Genomic DNA, 10,838 nt, shown 5'->3' on the forward strand with positions numbered 1-10,838 from the left:
CTGTAAATGCAATAGTTGCATTTAATTTTATGTAAGCCACTGGTCTGTTCTATAAAATTGATTCTATAAAATTGATATATAGTTCTCAAATCTGTTTATTAAATCATATTTCCCTGTAATTATGATAGAATGTAACCTATATTCCTATTAAAAGAAGCATTTCAAGATATCAATCTCCAAACAATAAATAAATCACTTGTATATCTGATTAGAGCATAACATTAAAATAAAACAAATTATGTATAAAATACTGGGCCAAAAGAATTTTCAACTGTTACTAGTCTTAAATTTTTTGAATATCTTTCAATGAACTGAGTTCCTTTGGGTAAATTAAAATTTCCTCCTGATCATCTACTGCCCCCAACTCTGGGTTTGCATCTTAGTGAAAGTGACACTTTTAGAAAAGAACAAATAAATCCAGATTAAACCCAGGAAATGATTTTTAAAAAATGCCATTTGTCCAAACCAAAAATGCTCAAGCAAGTGTGAAAATGTGCTTCACTTTTAAAAAGATTATGTGTTAAAGAACCTGAAAATTCTGGAGATAACATGAATTAAAAAATTGTTTAGTTTATTTCTTCAACCTTATAAGGGAAAGCATAGTAAAAAATGATGGCATTACTGAAAAGTAAAATAAAAGGGTGCTCACAATGGATTGACTGATTTAAATATTTTAATACTCATGAATTATATACTATTAACACTAAAAAATTGTCACTTCAAATATATGCTCACATTAATTGCAACATTAAGAGAAGATTTCTTGGATAAACCTTGTTAAATATAAATAACAGAAGTAAAAAGTTTTCTAAATATACCATTTTTATAGGATTTTTAAATTCTGGATATTTGTTTCTTTAGAGGATATTTAGTTTATATCTAAAACAAATTTATTGAAACTAAAATAAATGTACATGTTGTATGTTTCGATTTTAATATTTTGTGTTTTTATTATATCTGACAATTTAAACATATCTCCTATCAAATATTTGTCAAGGAAAATGTGATATTCTTCATGTATGTATTAAAATCACAATTTAGGAGCTAGGAGTGTGTTAACTTAGGTGGAAAAAAAAGTAGAACAAGAAATATCCATCCAGTTGAATAATTCTATTGGGAAGGGACTCTAGAGATGAAGTACTTACTTTTGAGAATTAGGTTCAATATATTGGGAAAGATTACATGGTTGATTATTCCTATTTATTATCTTTCTTAAGCTAAGAAGGAATTTGAGTATGTTTTTCTTGACATCACTGTGTTTTCGCAGAAATGAATGTTGTATTCTCTCTCATAAGTAGAAAACCTATCAAATTTCTGGATTGTGTAGGTCTCAATTTCAGACCAGAGTGCCAAACTAGGTTTGATATTAGATATGGTGAAGTTAACCAACTTCCTCATTTTACCAAGACAAAACCAGAGATATTATTTATCCATGGTAACTGTAATTAGTACAGTTTACAATACACAAAGGAAGCACTACAGGGAATTTATAGTCAATTTAGCCTGAATACTCTGTACAAGAACTAGCTTGCTCACCTGGAAAATTTGGCAGTTGTTTTAAGAAACCAACAAAATTTTAATTCTACATTTCTTCTGTCTCCTGCATCTGTCCATCCAGACAATGGTGGCAATTGGAAAGTTTGTGAATGATGAATGATATGAAATACTTAGTAAACAATTCTAAATGATGGAGTTATAGTTTTCTAAAGGTGTTCTAATGAAAACAAACTATTTACATGGCCAAAAATACTTGTACATAATATTATAATCTTATAATTCAAAATATACTTTTGATTATTTGATGTAACACAAGAGGTCAAGACTAAAATGACTTGTCTGTTATTTATCCTGCATTTTTAGGCTCATAAAATTTTCTAAAATAAGATATTTGCCTCCTACAAAGCTAGCATGACTTTGTGTGGTGTCAGTCACATTCTTAGCACACATATATAATAGTAGTCTCTTAGGAAGTAAGAGTTCATAGTTTTTATTTCACATATTCATGTGTACAAATATACTTGCTTTAGGCACACAGATATATACTTTCTTCTGTGGCTGGAGCTGGAGCCTGAGAAAAACTGTTCTTTCTCTATGATTTCTAAGGTCAAGGTGGAAAGCTTCCATTCATGAATTGGAAATAGTGTATCAAGTACATGCTAAGATTATTGAGATATTTGTGTTTTTACTTATATGTAAGTTTTAGGTTATTTTGCTTGTTTGGTTGTTTTTTGTTTGCTTTCCTTAAGAAATAAATGAATCCAGATGGAAGAGCACACCCATAATATTTCTGACATTCTCTTCATTTAACTCTTCTATATCCAAATTCTGAAAATCAAGGTCTGTCCCGGTCAGACCAAGTGATGATTACTAGAATCCTGTGCACTGACACCATGAAACAGTGGAGTAGATAGAAAGCCATGATATCCATATTTTTTGTCCTGCTATTGTGTGCCTCGGATAGTCATTGTCCTTGTAACTCAAGAGTCTGATGGTGACCAACCAGTTCTGAGGGTGAAGAACAGTTCAATATCATGAATATCCAATATTCACAGAAATGGTGTACTCATGAAAGACTGTTATTCAGAACATTTTCATACAGTGCATTTTATAAAAATTACATTTATACTCATTATCTATTGCATGTACATAAGTAATTTGTCATTATTTGGAAGAAGTTATATTTAAGACTATTATAGTGAGACTTCATAAAAGCATCTAATTTATTCTAGTTTTTATTTCTTTACATGTTCCCCATGATGTATGTTACTAATTATTTAATGCTAATGTTATCTGACAGATTTGGCAAAGTATTTTATGTACATACTTTTAACTTTCATGTCATGATGATGAAAGCAAAAAGTACTTTAATTTATATTACCGTGCTGGGAAACAAAGTTACTGAGATATTACATTTCTAATTCATCACCATTCATAATGGGAGCACCATGTTGAAAATATAACCAGCCTTTGGCGTCTACTGCTACTTTTGATTTCAAGCGTAAAGGACTATAATATAAAATAAAAATAAGGTACTAAGATCTGTGAGGATTCATTTTCCCTGAAGTATATATGTGCTTCACATTCTAATTTTCTAACTTTATTTTTTTATTAGTTTTGTCAGACATATTTGTCACTAATTTTTATGTAACAATGAAAATCTACTAGATATACAGTTCTAAAGTTTCAGTTTTTTTCTTTTTGTGCTTAAAAGAAGGTATTGAACTAAAACATCCAACAAATTTTCTTTCTTTTACTTACTAGTTTTAATCAACCTTTTAGATTATTATTGTTTCATTGTTCCTTCTTAGTGCACTTTTTGTTACTTTAAAATCTAGATATATGTTCAATAAAAATATATTCATTTAATTTTCTTTTGAAATATTTTTATAGCCAGGTCACAGGGAAGTGAATCTGTGTGTGTGTGTGTGTGTTTCTTTTAACAGATATCTTTTGTTAATACAAGTAGAAAGCACAATAAAGCCTGTCTTGATCATGTTCTATATATACAGTAAAGACTATGGATTAAGTGAATTGCACTAATTTTGGAAATATTGTTCCATACATAACAAGAACTGAAGTTCCTAAATTACTTCTTTATTAGCTAACAATTGTGAAGATTGCAAAGATACATAATGGAAATTTTTGTCAACCACAATGATTGGAACTATATATGACTTTAAAACACCCTCATGGGTGTTAGCAAAAAAATATCTTGCTCTCCATTGGATTATTCTGATAAGGTGTTTTTAATGTTGAGTAGTTTTTTTTTTAAATGAAGAGATTTTTAAAGAGGAAAGACTTTCATCAATAACCTTCCAATACTGCAAAATCTTGTAAACTCAATTACTCAAGCTTTCCATTCATTTATCTAAGCTTCTCTAAAGTTTGAGTTAGAGACACTTAAAACAAATTGGAGAGATCATGTCTAATAGTCCACTTCTATGCTCAGCTGATATGCTGTAGATTTTAGAGCTCCTGTTATATCTCCTTAGAAATGTTATCGCTTGCTTCCCTTTATCTGAATTTTGTATGTCTAGCAGTATTGTGAAGAAGTCCATAAAGTATTAGATAACTACTACATTTCTAAGATATATGTGTTTCATGAATTATCTACCAGCTGGATTTTCTCCACATTTTATCTTGATGCAAAATGGACTGAGTCTGGCTGCAGAACTGTGGCTGTCCTGGTAATCTACAAACTACTGTAATATGAAGAAGAAATCATGTACAGGAGAGATTTAAATCAACGTTGAATTAAAGAAGGATTAATATTAGTATAAAAGCAGTTGAGAGGAGTGTAGCTATAAAGCTTCAGATTTTTCACTTTAATAACCTATTTTCAAGGATGGTAAGCCAAGCTGAAAAACTTGTCTCTGAACTAAAACCTGAAGAGTTGTTACAGGTGTCAGCCTGGAAATGACATTTATAAGCTGCTCCTGAAAAAAATCAGCCTTGTCCCTTTAATGATAAAAGGGTCTAATGCAGAGTTGGCAGGTATTAGAAGTTTTCTTAAAAACTTAGAGTGTATGAATATATTTTGATGATGAAATTCTGAGATTTTTAACAAATTTTAAAAGTATAAGATTCTTAGTTTATTACAAACTAGTCATAAATACACACATATCAGAACAAGGTTATCAGGTATTTTAAATAATCATTTAAAGTAGATTGGCATACTGGTAGATTTGTATATGTCTATATTATTCTTACTCTTAAATACCAATTAAATAGCACTAAAATTGTCAAATTAGCATTAATACTTTTTAACAAGTTTTTGACATAAATCTGCTAATATAAAATTGATGAGAAGGTAAATATTCTAGGACAAAAATAAGGAAATGTTTGTAAATAGATTTTAGAACAAAAGCTCATGAAACTTTGACCAAATATATCTTCTAAATTTGCTTCTTTAATAATACTTCTTGGCTTCTTGTACAGATGTATTGAATTATCACACTACACTTATGGATATATATAATTTTGTGCCAATTAATAGGAACTATTATCCTCCAATGCTCTGTCCCAATGATTGCTGGAAAATTCTTTATGTTTAACTGAAATTGTAATCTTATCTAATTGCAGTCTTATCTTTTCCCAGAGAAAACACAAAACAACCTTGTTGTCCCATTGTCATTTGTAAGTTAGTAACTTACAAGTTACTACTGATATCAACTGATATCTACAGCTTCTTCCAGTAAAGATAAAAGGAGAAACATTGAAATTTGAAGTAATTTAAGAAATAATGCCTGATACAAAGGATACCTAGATGGGAGTTCTGTTTTTACAATTCAATAGGTAATCACTGAACTTTATAATGACCATGTTGGCTTAGTGAACAAAATTTTTTATTAAATTGTCAGTTCACGTACTAGTACAAGCCAGTGCAGTTTGCATTGTATTCTGCTTAAGCTATTTAACTGTAAACACTGTTTCCTTAACTGTGAAGTGGGATTTGTCAGCATTCATGGATATTCCGTTAGGTCAAATGACGTAACTCTTCCAAAATATAATACTAAAAAAAGTTAGCAATGAACTATCACTCTTACTCTAAAACAGTGGAATAAATTTCTATAATGAAATTGTGGGTCATATTTTATGAAAAATATCAATTCTTCTCCAAGTTAGTTCTACTTTACTTTTTAAAGAAAGATTAGCTATCTTCTGAAATTATACATACACCACATAGAAATTATTTTCATTACTTAAGATAGTTATAATCAAAGGAAATTGTATTTAGGGTTAAAGAAAAAGGCTCTTTGTTCATTCTTCTAACATCAAGTGTGTGGAATTTCTACAACAAACAATTCTCCAGTTCTCAGTGGATGAACACTGTGTGTCCTACAATTTACTTCAGTTCTAACACCATTCCCACAGTAAGCACAAATTGTAAGTTCTGGCCCTTGGTCTGACTTGCTTACAAATTAGATGTTCTCACAACACTCTTCTCAAGCTTAATAATTTGCTCTACTAGCTCCCAGAAACTAGAGAAGGACTTTATATATTTTTACCAGTTAGTTATGGAGGCTCCTATAAGAATACAGATGAACAGCCAGATGCAAAGTTCCGTAGTGTGATATCTGGAAGAGTTCAGAGATGGCCATTCTCTGATCTCCAGCATTAAGGAGTTTATAAGCACACTTATTAAAATGAATAAATAATAAAGGAAGTAAAAGATAACTTCTTTATTGGTTGCTTTTTGGAAGTATTATTTTGGCTCTTCTATAATATTAATTGTACTCTAGAAACATAATTCAGAATTTTCCAAGGCGTTATCAGAGCATATGTTTCCCAATGCTTGCCATTCCTTCTATTTAGACCCTTGTTCAACACTACTGGTGCCTGATTATCTCTTACACAACACGTCTATGTAAATTGAGCTGAGTTTTATTCTAGTCCTTCTTTTACAAACAAAGCATACATTTTAAAAGAAAAAAATTGCTTGCCTGTTTCAGCATCATCAATAATTGTCATCAGAGACTTCACACTGAGCATATATTTAGGCAGTTTTCTGTAGACTTGGAGGGTTTGTCTTCAAAGTGGAGGGTAATTTTACAATACTCCACTGGAATACTATAATTTAAAACTTAATTTTAAAATTTAGAAAATTAAGTGTAAGGGCTGAGGATGTAGCTTTAATGTTGCAACACTTTCCTAACACACTTGAGGACTTGTGCTTAATACCTAGTACAAAAAATATTTTAAAGATTTACAAAATAAAATTTAGGAAATGCATAATTCTTTGCATTTTTAGAATCTAAGCAACTGTGAAAAGAACAGGCAAGAAGAATAATGTTGAGTGTCAATATGGATGTATATAACAGCATATATAGTCCCATATTTGTTTTACTGTAGGTAAATATTTAAGTAGATCAACCTTCTTTAGGTCTCTCTACCCTTTTTTTTTTTTTTTTTTTTTCAATGTTGGCTTAGTGAACAAAATTTTTTATTAAATTGTCAGTTCACGTACTAGTACAAGCCAGTGCAGTTTGCATTGTATTCTGCTTAAGCTATTTAACTGTAAACACTGTTTCCTTAACTGTGAAGTGGGATTTGTCAGCATTCATGGATATTCCGTTAGGTCAAATGACGTAACTCTTCCAAAATATAATACTAAAAAAAGTTAGCAATGAACTATCACTCTTACTCTAAAACAGTGGAATAAATTTCTATAATGAAATTGTGGGTCATATTTTATGAAAAATATCAATTCTTCTCCAAGTTAGTTCTACTTTACTTTTTAAAGAAAGATTAGCTATCTTCTGAAATTATACATACACCACATAGAAATTATTTTCATTACTTAAGATAGTTATAATCAAAGGAAATTGTATTTAGGGTTAAAGAAAAAGGCTCTTTGTTCATTCTTCTAACATCAAGTGTGTGGAATTTCTACAACAAACAATTCTCCAGTTCTCAGTGGATGAACACTGTGTGTCCTACAATTTACTTCAGTTCTAACACCATTCCCACAGTAAGCACAAATTGTAAGTTCTGGCCCTTGGTCTGACTTGCTTACAAATTAGATGTTCTCACAACACTCTTCTCAAGCTTAATAATTTGCTCTACTAGCTCCCAGAAACTAGAGAAGGACTTTATATATTTTTACCAGTTAGTTATGGAGGCTCCTATAAGAATACAGATGAACAGCCAGATGCAAAGTTCCGTAGTGTGATATCTGGAAGAGTTCAGAGATGGCCATTCTCTGATCTCCAGCATTAAGGAGTTTATAAGCACACTTATTAAAATGAATAAATAATAAAGGAAGTAAAAGATAACTTCTTTATTGGTTGCTTTTTGGAAGTATTATTTTGGCTCTTCTATAATATTAATTGTACTCTAGAAACATAATTCAGAATTTTCCAAGGCGTTATCAGAGCATATGTTTCCCAATGCTTGCCATTCCTTCTATTTAGACCCTTGTTCAACACTACTGGTGCCTGATTATCTCTTACACAACACGTCTATGTAAATTGAGCTGAGTTTTATTCTAGTCCTTCTTTTACAAACAAAGCATACATTTTAAAAGAAAAAAATTGCTTGCCTGTTTCAGCATCATCAATAATTGTCATCAGAGACTTCACACTGAGCATATATTTAGGCAGTTTTCTGTAGACTTGGAGGGTTTGTCTTCAAAGTGGAGGGTAATTTTACAATACTCCACTGGAATACTATAATTTAAAACTTAATTTTAAAATTTAGAAAATTAAGTGTAAGGGCTGAGGATGTAGCTTTAATGTTGCGACACTTTCCTAGCACACGTGAGGACTTGTGCTTAATACCTAGCACAAAAAAATATTTTAAAGATTTAGGAAATGCATAATTCTTTGCATTTTTAGAATCTAAGCAATTGTGAAAAGAACAGGCAAGAAGAATAATGTTGAGAGCCAATATGGATGTATATAACAGCATATATAGTCCCATATTTGTTTTACTGTGGGTAAATATTTAAGTAGATCAACCTTCTTTAGGTCTCCCTACTCTTTTTTTTTGCTCTTCTCCATTTTAAGGCTTTTAGTTATCAAGGTCAGGAAACATGACAACCATTTTTCCAACAGCACAAAGCTCCATACAGTTTACAGCAAGATCACCCAATTCATAGCAAGATAATTCAGAAAAGCATTAACACACAGAATACCTTCTTCTTTATTTTTTAATCTAACATCACTATTCCACAGTGCTTATTTCTGTTAATTAGAAGAGGAAAATATGGCTTGTATAAAATTCATTCTAAATTTCTTTTTTGTTTCCTGAGAGAGTGAAAGCAAAGGAAGAAGCTGATGATTAATAACATCCTGCAAAACTGAAGGACAGTATTTTAATTCTTTACACTTTTACCCAGAAACAGTAATTTCTAACTTAAAAAGTAGATTTTGTCAGTAACTTTATCTAAAGTCTTCTAGAACATGACAACCATTTTTCCAACAGCACAAAGCTCCATACAGTTTATAGCAAGATCACCCAATTCATAGCAAGATAATTCAGAAAAGCATTAACACACAAAATACCTTCCTCTTTATTTTTTAATCTAACATCGCTATTCCACGGTGCTTATTTCTGTTAATTAGAAGAGGAAAATATGGTTTGTATAAAATTCATTCTAAATTTCTTTTTTTTTTCCTGAGAGAGTGAAAACAAAGGAAGAAGCTGATGATTAATAACATCCTGAAAAACTGAAGGACAGTATTTTAATTCTTTACACTTTTACTCAGAAACAGTAATTTCTAACTTAAAAAGTAGATTTTGTCAGTAACTTTATCTAAAGTCTTCTAGTTATGTTTTCATTTAAAATTTTTTTTTCTTACTCCATATGTTGGACTAAATCTGGAATTTCATAAAGCCAAAATCTTTTAGCTCACATTTAAAACATAAAAATTTAAAAAATAAACAAAAATAAAATTTCTAGGGCCAGGGATTTAGCTCAGTGGTTCTGCCGCCTGCCTCACAAGTGCAAGGAGTTCAATCCCTGGCACCAAAATAAATAAATAAATAAACAAATAAATAAACACATAGATAGATAGATAATTTCTATGAATTGATGTGAAAAATTACATATTTGCAAACATTTTTGCTGGTTTAAAAGAAACAAAATAAAAATAAGTTCAAACAGCAGAAATTAATTTATGTCTCTCAGACATTAAAGGAGATGGAAGTCATAATGTAAATTGAGTATTTCTGGGTGCAAAAATTTTGTCAATTTATGAAAATTCCCTTATTCAAATAAAAATACAGTGGTGAATGTATAAGTTTCAGCAATTAGAAAATACAAGGACTATGGGCAAGTGTAGGGGCAAGAATTGGTAAACCTGAACAAGAATACAGCATGTTTCTCTAGGTCAGTGGGGTGGAGTTGGTTATAATTTACTGCATAGGAGACATTTGGTAATTCTGGATTTTCTTATTGTCACAACTAGGGATTTGCTTGGGATGGCACTAGTTGCATTTAGCTAGTGCATAAATATCAAAGTACCTATGAAATATATAATAATTCACAAGAAATCCCCTCTTACTTCTCCTTCATAACGAAGAATTATCCCATGTAAAACACACCAATGTCAACATCAGGAAGACCTGATTTAGCTTAAAACCTGTCTCCCCACAAAAAAAAACATGACCAAGAAAGGCTATATTTAAAAAATAAAGTTAATTAAAATATTTCGTCTATTTTTATTCTCTTAATTCAGCCATTCACCTAACTATAGCAACTACAGTGACACATATGGAATCCTTGCAAGTTAGTTCAAAACTAGATATTAGCTGTATAATACATTTGATTCAGTCTATACTTCATTATACGATGTTGCTTTATTTCAATGGGGAACTCCTTCCTCCATAGCTTCTGATACAGGGGCAACTTCCTCTGGGACATCTACTATATAATTTAATAGCCTCAGGAATAGCCCTGTCAAGGGTGGCAGTGTGACTACATCAATAAATTTCCTCCCACCTTTTGCCTCTGAGTTTTTCCTTGTTTCTACTGTAGAATGAGTTGTACACATTTAATTTTTAATTAACATAATACAATTATATATTTCCAGGGTAAAGTGTAGTAATTTCTTAACATACACTAACAGTGTCTCTCCAAAGCTTACGTTGGTCTTAGTGTTGGCAGCAGTTACAGAGGTGGGGCTATTGGAATGTGATTAGATCAGGGTGTTTCTAACATTATCAGTTGATTAACCCATTGATAGATTCATAATTTGATCATATTTGGGGGAGGTAATGGAAACTTTAGAGGTTGGGATCTAGTGCCCAAATACTCTGGAGATACAACCACTGGTAGAAAGGCTCATCTTTGACAAAGGAGCTGACCATCCTCAGTGGAGGAAAGATAGCCTCTT

The sequence above is a fragment of the Fukomys damarensis genome, unplaced genomic scaffold (assembly GCF_012274545.1).
Source record: "Fukomys damarensis isolate Sample0158 unplaced genomic scaffold, DMR_v1.0_HiC HiC_scaffold_38, whole genome shotgun sequence".
In the NCBI taxonomy this organism is placed as follows: domain Eukaryota; kingdom Metazoa; phylum Chordata; class Mammalia; order Rodentia; family Bathyergidae; genus Fukomys; species Fukomys damarensis.